We start from the raw sequence: 11,182 nt of genomic DNA on the forward strand, positions 1-11,182 counted from the left end.
AAAGTCAACTGGAAAAACAAATTTCCCAATTTTAACAAGGATGTCTTCTACAATCCCCCTTGGGTGAGTCACCGAACGATTGGCCATGTGGATGGTCATCTTTGTAGCCTTTATTTTCTGAATATTCAGCTCTAGATAAAATGAATATGGCATCAAATTTATGCTAGCCCCAGAATCGGCTAAAGCATAAGTCTTCAAGTTATTACCAAACCCACATGGAAGAGTGAGGCGTCCAGGATCTCCCATCTTCTTAGGTATGTCTCCCACTACCACTCTTGAAATTTGCTCACTAAGAATAACTTTGGAGTTCTTCTTTAATTGCTGACGAGTGTCTATAAGGTCTTGTAGGAACTTCGCGTATTCTGGAATTTTTGAAAGAGAATCGATAAATGGGGTATTAATAGGAATACCCTTTATTTGCTGAATAAACTCCAGATGTTCCCTTTCCAGTGGACTTACATTAGCTCGAGACGGGAATGGTAAACGCGGTTTATAAGTCGGAACAGTTACATAGATTTTCTGTTTAGACTGAGTCCATGACATGAGCGTAGAGGGCTCACGACGTGAGTCTGGTACTTCAGTATCATCATTCCTTTCGAGCTTCGACTTCTTTAGCTTTGGTCTGGATGGCTTTGGCTCTACCTCTAGTGCTTCTAAGAACTCATAGATGGCCTCTTCTTGAGTATCAATCATCATAACATGGGATTGAGCATTCTTTTCGGGAAATTGTGGGGATAATTTGTTGCTCACGAAATTAGTGAGTTGACCGACTTGGACTTCTAGATTATTGATTGATGCTTGATGATTTCTTAATGAGGCTTGCTGGTCAATCATCATTTTGTGCTGTTCTTTCATCATGTTCATGTTTTCCTTTAGCATTGCATCAGTATCATCATGTCTTTTCTCTGAAGCTTCCATGAAACGAACTAAGATGGTTTCCAGATCAGCTTTCTTCTCAGCTGGTGGTTGCTCCTTTTGGTAGAAGCCCCGGCCAGTCTGTCTATATTTTTCCTCCTTCTGCTTCTTGTACTCATCGTATGGAATCCACTCCTTCTTTGGTTTTCTCCAATCTTCATCATACTTGTCCCCACTCGAGTAGCAAACTTGAGCCTTCTTGTTCCCACATTCATCCAAATGGCAATCTCTAGTTAAGTGTGTACCATTGCATTTTTCACGACCAACTCTAATCACATGAATTGATTGGTCCATTTGGGTCAATCTTCGGTCCATAGTATTCAACATTGCCATTATAGCAGCCATCTCTTCAGAATGTGCACCCCCACTGCCTTTTGCTCCATCTTGTCTTGGGTTGTGGTACTCACGAGAGTGTTTTGCGAATTCTTCAACTAACTCCTTGACCTCCCTCGGATTTTTCTTTGTCAGTGGCCCTTGAGAATCAAGGAGTTTCCTTGTCATAGTATTGACCCCATCATAGAAAATAGACATCTCTTGTTGAACATTAAGATCATGTTGAGGACAATTCCTTAACAATCTTTTGTAACGCTCCCATGCTTCGTATAGTGACTCCCCCGGTTGTTGCTCAAAGTTGGTTATTGCCTTCTTGAGTTTAGCAATCTTGGATGTTGGGCAAAATTGATCTAGAAACTGCTCACGCATTTGAGCCCAAGTAGTGATTGTACCAGGTGGGAGTGCTTTCAACCAGTCTTTTGCAGCTCCTTTGAAAGTGACTGGTAGTATCCTCAGCAAGATAGTATCTCTATTGACATTTGGGACATTGAAATAATCAGCAATGTCTTTGACCTCATCCAGATGCTTAAAAGCATCCTCATGATCCTTTCCATAAAACAGAATATCCTTTAGTGCATTAAGGATGTGTCCCTTCAACTCGAATGTGGCAGTGGCAGGAATCACGGGTTGTACTAATACCGGACCAACATCTTCTCGAATACGCTTCTTGTAAGCTCCCATTGACATTTCTTCAATGTTTGCCATTTCGTTGCTTGGCTCGTCTTCGGGTTCGCTCGTATATAGTCCAAACTCGTTCTCGGACTCGTATTCCGATTCGTTTGGGATATGTATTTGATCTAAGCTTTCAATCTTGCTCTTGTCCTTTGAAGATGAACATGATTCTCCCGTTTTCTTCCCGGACTTCTTTGAGAACACTGACTTGAACTCTTGTAAAGGTGTCTTCTTTGGTGTTTGATCATCTTTCACGTTCTTATCCTTCTTTTTGTGAAGGGCTAACTCTGGATCTTCAAGTGGTGGTACCAAAGGTGTGTTGGAACCTCTGGTCATGAACTTCTGCGAAATGAAAAAAATAAAAACGTAACACTGAACAAAAACTAAATAAAAATCGCCTACTGACTGTCCACCACGACGTGGTAAAGGCTACCACCTCGTGTTGTCGCAGAAAAACAAGCAGAAAAGAAAAACGAAAAAAACGAGAAAATATTGAACTCACGTCGTAAGCTTAAGGCTCACGTCGTGAGTTAGGTACTGGAACAAAAAAATAAGCTGAAAAAGTAACTTTGTGCAGGTTTTACCCAACAAAAATGATTGATTAATCTAAAGCAAATAAATAAACTATCAAATAAGCCATTCCCCGGCAACGGCGCCAAAAACTTGATGCGTACAAATAGCTACACCTAATTTTAATATTTATAACCTAACTACCTTAACTAACTAATTGCACCTAGGCAGTGTACCTAGTCAGATTATAGAATATTCAGGTAAGTCGGGTGTCGATCACAGGGAACGGTTTTGACTAATTAATCTATTTACTATTAAACTAACCTAATTATCAACAAAGGAAAGGGTTTTATCTAATTTTGCAAGATTAGATGAACTTAATTCTTTAACATAAAATTAATCAATAAACAAACACTTCTGTTAGTTCGAATCTATTTTCACTCAATGGGTAATAATTAGCTATGACAATTACTGTTGGGTACCAATTAGGACAGTATTAGCAATTTAGTTCTAAATCTACTAACATTAATCAATTCATGTAAATCTATGTATGGTCACACAATAGCTAACACAGAATCGATTATTAAATGAAATTGGAGCTATGTAAGATTGATTTGATAAACACACATTATGGTCATAATTATGAGTTCTCTAGCAAATCTTAAATTTAATAATTCAATTGCTTAACTAAGATTGGTTTGATCTTAGCTCTAATAAACTAGTGTTCACTGGATTATTAGGTATTCAAATTCATGTAACTTCATATTCACTAACTACAGAGAATAAGAATTTAAATCAATCAATTATCAAACAAACATACTAGGTAAAATCAATCCAACACAAGTCTTAACCAACTAGTAAGTCAAATATAAAGTTATTACACCATGAGTTCCAGCTTCATCTAGCTAACAAAAGCAGCTGGATTTAGCTGGACATACTAGCAACTAAGCAAACACAATCCATAATCAAAAACATGTTTAAATGTACCAAAATATGAATCAAATATTGAACTTCTTCTTCCTTGGTGTTGAAAACCAATTCCAGAACTTTTCTTCTTCTCCAATTCGTGTCCAGGGACCCTCCAAGGTAGCAAAAAGTCCCTCAAGTTGTAATGGACAAGGATTTATATAGATTCTGACTTTTCCGAGTTCACGTCGTGAGCCAATAAGCCTCACATCGTGAGTATGAGATAAACGTGTTCGACAAGGACTATTTCATCCGGATGCATATCTTCTAGAATACTCCACTCACGTCGTGAGCCTTCAATTACTCATGTCGTGAGTACGTGATTTGCTGATTTTTTATTTCTTCTTTCCCTCAAGCCTCCAAAGTTCTATGTTTTGTCAACTTTAGTCCCTCTCTTCGAAAATGCTTCTATTTGGCTACACAATATAATTTAAGCCTATAAGTACCAATATTCTATGCAAATAACCAAATTTTTAATAAAAATGTAACTAAATATTGCCTAAAAATATGTATAAATATGGCAATATCACCTCTCACTGCTAAACTCAACCGAAAAGATCAACTCCCAAACTACGGCTCCAAACACCAACACCAATTATCCATTTCCATAAATTCCCAATTTACCAAAATACTCTTAGAAGTCAAACTGGTCAACCCTTGGTCGAATTCAAAATCAACGGTCAATTTCAATAGTCCATGTTGAACCAACTCGTCGTGTACAACTTACAGACTCGTCGAGTTACTTCAGAACTCAGAAAGTCGCGAAAGTCTGAGCCAACTCGCCGAGTTGGCTATCCAACTGATGCGGGCCCTAGTGTGGAGGATCGGGCCCTTGCGTTCCTAGAGGCCCATGATCGTGTGACTAAAGGGGCTTCACGGAAATGGCCATAACTTTGGCTACGAATCTCCGTTTCGGGCCTACGACCAGTCAAATCGAAGCTTGGAGCAAGGAGCACGTCTAAATAAGTCCCCAAAGGGGACTTACCCATTTCTGAGTCCAGAAATCGCTTTCTAAATGGAGTTATGAACAATTTTGTTATTTTTCCTTAATTTTTGGGTTTGTATTTGACCCATGGACTTTTAGGGTTTCATTTTAATTTTTGCTTCTTATTTAACTCTTTTTGATGTAATTTGGATGGTCGATCATCAATTTTATGAACTTTCGATTTTCTCCCAAATTCTGTGTGTTAACCCAGATTTTGAAGCCAATCCCACGGTATTCGTAGAATCAACGTGGTTTTGAAGAGATTGTCCTGGCTATTCTTTTAGAATCAACAGGTTCATTCTTGGTTATCTTTGTGTTGTTTTTTTTGTGCTGCATCAGTTGGTATCAGAGCCGAATTCCTGGTTCAAAATGCCTCCGAGGAGAAACAGGACGCCCGCTAATGTTCATGAGCAAGAACTAGAAGAACGTATTATGGCACGAATGGAGGAGAGGATGGATCAAATGGTTGACCAACTGGCTGATAGGATGGTCGAACTGATGAATCGAGGAGGGCAAAGGTCTCGAACACATTCTCAAGTGGAAGATGGTGAATTTGGGAACCCGTTCGGCGGCAGTGACGGTTCATATTCTGAAGACGATCTAGAAAGGCGGCCAAGGCGTGATCATGGAGGTGACAATAGGCGTTGGGAGGCCGGAATGAGAATTGATATCCCAGAATTCGACGGGGTCAGTTTGCATCCGGAGGGGTTCATCGACTGGTTGGCTACTGTTGAGGAAGTTTTTGAGTTCAAAGAAGTCCCTGAAAACAAAAGAGTGTCATTGATTGCTACCAGGCTACGTGGTAGGGCATCTGTATGGTGGCAACAACTGAAACTGACACGAGACAGGCTCGGAAAGTCAAAGGTCGTGACTTGGAGGAAGATGAAGAAGTGTTTACGATCCAACTTCCTACCCCATAATTTTCAAAGGTTGATGTACCAACGGTTGCAAAATCTGAAGCAGGGTGCCAAATCAGTTGAAGATTACACAACTGAGTTCTACCAATTGATTGCCCGAAACGATATCCAGGAGACAGAGGAACAACTCGTTGCTCGATATATTGGGGGTCTACGGGTCCAAATCATGGACTCTGTAAATATGTTTGACCCGGTATGTATTTCTAAAGCGCACCAACGGGCGTTGGCTTTTGAGAAACAAAGTCGTCGGGCGGGCGGTTCGTCTTCAACTGCCAATATTGGAGGAAGTTCCGGGACGGGTGGTATGGTACCCCGTGTTGTGCCTAATCAACAAAGACCGACATCTAACAGTGTTGGACCAAATCCTAGGACAACTGTTAGTAGCAGCTTGAAGTGTTTTAGTTGTGGGGAAACAGGTCACCGACAATCAGAGTGCAAGAAGGTCGGAAAACGTCATTTGTTTGCTGAGCAAGATGATTGGCAAAATGATGATGCCGGTGAAAATTACGAAGATCCCCCCGTGTATGACGAAGAGCATCAATGCGAAGAGGAAGTTGTAACTGGAGATGTGGGGGTAAATTTGGTGGTAAGGCGGTCTTGTTTTACACCAAAAGTTGTTGGTGATGATTGGCTCAAACACAACATCTTTCAGTCGACATGTACTATTTTGGGAAAGGTTTGTACTTTTGTTATTGATTCAGGAAGTTGTGATAACCTTATATCTGAAGAAGCAGTTCAAAAGTTGGCTTTGAAAACAGAAAATCGCCCTAAGCCTTACAAGCTACAGTGGCTTAAGAAGGGTGGCGAGGTCACTGTATCTAAACGAGCCCTTGTTCAATTTTCTGTTGGTACCACGTATAAAGATGATGTGTGGTGTGATGTGGTTGCTATGGATGCTTGTCATTTGTTGTTGGGCAGACCTTGGGAGTATGATCGTAACATAGATCATAACAGGCGGACTAATACTTACAGTTTCTTGTTTGGTGGTGTGAAGATAACATTGGTTCCCAGTAAGCCAAAGGAGCCAGTTCCGAGACCTTCGGGTACTCTACTGACCCTTAATCAGTTTGAAGACGAGTTGGAGGCGGAAGGTGAAATTTTTGTATTGCTCGGGAAGGAAGTCGCTAAGGAGGTTGAAATTCCTGAGGCTATGGTTCCTCTGCTCAAGGAATTCGCTGATGTTTTCCCTAATGAATTACCTGATGGTTTGCCACCTTTAAGTGACATCCAGCATCATATTGATTTACAACCAGGAGCTCAGTTGCCTAATAGGCCACATTGCAGAATGAGTCCCGGAGAGCATGAGGAGTTGCGACGACAGGTGGAGGACTTGATTTCAAAAGGTCATGTTTGGGAGAGCATGAGCCCGTGTGCTGTTCCTGCTTTGTTGACTCCTAAAAAGGATGGTACTTGGCGTATGTGTGTTGATAGTCGCGCCATCAATAAGATCACGGTGAGGTACAGATTTCCAATTCCTCGACTTGATGACCTACTTGACCAGATTAGCGGTGCCTCTATCTTTACGAAACTGGACTTGAAGAGCGGGTACTATCAGATTCGACTTAGGCCTGGGGATGTGTGGAAGACTGCCTTCAAGACTCGTGAAGGATTGTATGAGTGGTTGGTGATGCCTTTCGGTTTATCAAACGCTCATAGTACATTTATGTGTGTGATGAACCAGCTGTTCAGGCCCTTTATTGGTAAATTTATAGTCGTTTATTTTGATGACATACTTATTTACAGTGCTACTTTTGGTGAGCATGTCAACCATGTGAGGCAGGTTTTGACCGTACTTCGACGGGATAGTTTGTATGCAGCTATGAAGAAATGTGTGTTTATGGTTCCTAAAGTCTTGTTCTTGGGGTACGTTGTTTCTGGGGAAGGAATACAGGTGGACGAGTCTAAAGTAGCAGCTGTCAGACAATGGCCAAGTCCAACTACCATCACTGAAGTTCGAAGCTTTCATGGCCTTGCTTCATTCTATAGGAGGTTTATTCCAAACTTTAGTTCTATTATGGCACCGGTGACTGACTGTATGAAAGGGAAGACCTTTACTTGGACCGAAGCAGCAGAATCAGCTTTCCAATTAGTAAAAGAGAAGCTTACTACATCACCGATTCTTGTATTGCCAGACTTTTCTCAAGTGTTTGAATTACACACGGATGCTTCCAAGGTTGGGATTGGAGCAGTTCTAAGTCAAGGAGGACGACCGGTTGCCTATTTTAGTGAGAAGTTGACGGGGCCAAAGCTGCGTTATAGCACTTATGATGTTGAGTTCTATGCAGTGGTCCAAGCTGTAAAGCATTGGCGCCATTATCTATTTCATAAGCAATTTGTTTTGTTCACAAATCATGATTCATTAAGACACATTTGCAGTCAAGATAAGGTGTCACACAAACATGGGAGGTGGATGTCGTTCTTGGAAAAATTCACTTTCGTGGTGAAACACAAGTCTGGGATGTCAAATCAGGTGGCTGATGCATTGAGTCGAAGGAGTAATTTGCTAGTTTCCATGAGGGTTGGTGTGCCGGGGATGGATGTCCTCATGGAGCAGCTAACGGTTGATCCTTATTTTTCTGTTGTTCTGCAGGGTATACAATCTGGATAGATGTCTGATTTTCTACTGCATGAAGGTTTTCTTTTCAAAGGCAATCAATTGTGCATCCCTGATTCTAGTCTCCGCCTTCAAATCATTAGGGAGCTGCATGGTGAAGGGCATGTAGGCCGAGATCGCACTTTACAGTTGGTACAATCATCTTATTTTTGGCCTACAATGCGCAAGGAGGTGGATAGATATGTTAAACGGTGTCGAATCTGTCAGGTGTCAAAGGGCACATCTACCAATGCAAGACTCTATATGCATTTGCCTGTTCCATCACAACCTTGGGTAGACATCAGCATGGATTTTGTGTTGGGTTTACCACATACTCAACGGGGAAATGATTCAATATTTGTGGTTGTTGATCGTTTTTCTAAGATGGTGCACTTTATTCCTTGCAAAAAGACGACGGATGCAGTTAATGTGGCCCAGTTATTCTTTCGAGACGTCTACCGTTTGCATGGATTGCCGTCTTCTATTGTTTCTGATCGAGACACTAGGTTTTTGAGTCATTTTTGGTGCAACCTATGGAAAATGGTGAACACTCAGCTCAATTTTAGTAGTGCATATCATCCTCAAACGGATGGCCAAACAGAGGTTGTCAATCGATCCCTTGGTAATATTTTGTGGTGTTTAGTGGGTGATCATGTGAAGACCTGGGATCAGAAGCTTTGTCAAGCTGAGTTTGCTCATAATCATGCTATCAACCGAAGTACTGGATATAATCCATTCCAGGTGGTCTATTCTGTTCAGCCACGGGGACCACTTGATTTGATGTCACTGCCTGTTTCTAGGGTTGTTCCAAAGACAGTGCAGGATTTTGTTGGAGGACTGCATGATGTTCATAAGGCTGTTCATGACAACTTGGTCCGAGCTAACTCCAAGTACAAGCAAGATGCAGATAAAAAACGCAGACAAGTTGATTTTGAAGTAGGTGACTTTGTTTGGGCTGTTTTGACTAAAGATCGTTTTTCGGTTGGTGAGTACAACAAGCTGTCAGCTAAGAAGATTGGACCGGTGGAGATTGTGGAGAAGATTAATTCCAATGCTTACCGTCTACAGTTGCCAAGCCACATTCGTTGTTCCGATGTTTTCAATGTAAAGCATTTTCTTCCTTATTATGGGGATTCTTCTGATGATGACCATGGTGCACATTCGAGGTCGAATTTTGTCTACCCAGGAGGGGATGATGCGGGCCCTAGTGTGGAGGATCGGGCCCTTGCGTTCCTAGAGGCCCATGATCGTGTGACTAAAGGGGCTTCACGGAAATGGCCATAACTTTGGCTACGAATCTCCGTTTCGGGCCTACGACCAGTCAATTCGAAGCTTGGAGCAAGGAGCACGTCCAGATAAGTACCCGAAGGGGACTTACCTATTTTTGAGTCCAGAAATCGCTTTCTAAATGGAGTTATGAACAATTTTGTTATTTTTCCTTAATTTTTGGGTTTTGTTTTTGGGTTCGTATTTGGCCCATGGACTTTTAGGGTTTCATTTTAATTTCTGCTTCTTATTTAACTGTTTTTGATGTAATTTGGATGGTCGATCATCAATTTTATGAACTTTTGATTTTCTCCCAAATTCTGTGTGTTAACCCAGATTTTGAAGCCAATCCCACGGTATTCGTAGAATCAACGTGGTTTTGAAGAGATTGTCTTGGCTATTCTTTTAGAATCAACAGGTTCATTCTTGCGCTGCATCACCAACACACCGAGTCCATGCAATGTCTAGAAGGTCGGGAAAAACCCTAACTACTCGTCGAGTTACCCAACCAACTCGTCGAGTTCATGCAGAATCGAAAAACGGGAAAACCCACTTCAACTCATCGAGTTAGCTACCGAACTCGCACAGTTCATGCAATTCATTTCTTAGCCAAATGTTTTTTAGCTACTCCAAAGCTCCAAATTGTGCATGCATGGCCTTAAATGCCAAAATCAAGCTAAAGAAGGGGTTTAAGGTATAGAGAACGACCATGGCTTGATAAATTCGATAACTGTATGACTATAAAGGCTTAGAGGAGTCCAGATCTGAACTCCTCACTCCAAGATGTGCTGAAAATCAGAAAAGCTTCAAGGTCAAGCTAGAAATGGCCCAAAAACTCCTAATGGATAGATCTAGCTAGAGAAGAGTCAAGGTTACGACTTGTTACCATCAAGATGATGCCAAGATGAAGTATAAACCGGATCTACAAGCTTCTCCTTGCTCCAAGCACTTTAACCTTCAAGTTCTTTTCACAAAACCACCTTCCAAGCTTCTTAACACAAAAACTGGAGATTAAAATGCGATTAGGGTTTTCTGAGATCAAGGGGAACGGTAAGGGAGGTAGAGGGTGGCTAATGACCCTTTAAATAGGGTGAAAAACTCTAGAAATTAGGTTTTCATATTCCAGCTCCAACTCGTCGTGTTTTGCCTCACAACTTGGTGAGTAGAGAATTTTCCTACACGTCGAGTTGAGGCCATCAACTCGATGAGTTCCTAGTCAAAATGTCCTTTTTAAATAAAGTTCTTATACCTGGGAGTCGGGATGTTACAACTCTCCCCCACTTGAACTAGACTTCGTCCTCGAAGTCCGCTGCACCAAAAAATCCCGGGTAATGCTCCCGCATCTCAACCTCCGACTCCCATGTCCACTCGGATCCCCTCCTGTTCTCACATTGTACCTTTACCAAAGGTACGTCCTTGTTCCATAGAACCTTCACTTTCCTCTCCAGAACTGCCACTGGCCTCTCCATTTAATTCAGGCGCTCATCAATCTGGATATCATCTAATGACGCCACTGCCTCCTCATAAAGTATGCACTTCCACAACTGCGAGACGTGGAAAGTACTATGGATCTGACTGAGTTCCTCCAGAAGATCTAGTCTATATGCCACCTTCCCAACCCTGGCAATGATCCTCAATGGCCCAATGTATTGGGGATCCAACTTTCCTCTCTTCCTGAAGTGAATCACACCCTTCCAGGGTGAGACCTTCAAGAGTACCATATCACTAACCTGGAATTCCAACTTAGATCGGCGCCGGTCAGCGTAACTCTTTTGCCGACTCTGGGTGGTCTGTAGACGCTGCCTGATTTGCTGAATCATCTTTGTGGTCTGCAGGACCACCTCAGTCTGTCCTATCACTCGGTGACCCACTTCACCCTAACAGACTGGGGTACGACACCTCCTCCCATACAATAGTTCAAATGGCAGAGCACGATGCTGGAAAGAAAGCTATTGTTTTAGGAAAACTCAGCAAGAGGTAGGTAGGAGTCCCAACTCCCACCAAAGTCGATGACGCAGTCTCGCA

At 41.9% G+C, this 11,182-nt stretch overlaps 1 non-coding gene across 1 annotated transcript; it reads left to right on the top strand.

Moving 5' to 3' along the window:
* Positions 1–1,462: 1,462 nt before the first annotated feature.
* LOC145161958 (small nucleolar RNA R71) lies at positions 1,463–1,569 on the top strand. The gene has a single exon (XR_013738813.1). It is a non-coding gene; the product is annotated as a small nucleolar RNA R71 (small nucleolar RNA).
* The last annotated feature ends 9,613 nt before the right edge of the window (positions 1,570–11,182 follow it).

This window comes from Lactuca virosa, chromosome 2, assembly GCF_052849685.1.
Source record: "Lactuca virosa cultivar CGN04683 chromosome 2, Lactuca_virosa_CGN04683_v6, whole genome shotgun sequence".
Lineage (NCBI taxonomy): Eukaryota > Viridiplantae > Streptophyta > Magnoliopsida > Asterales > Asteraceae > Lactuca > Lactuca virosa.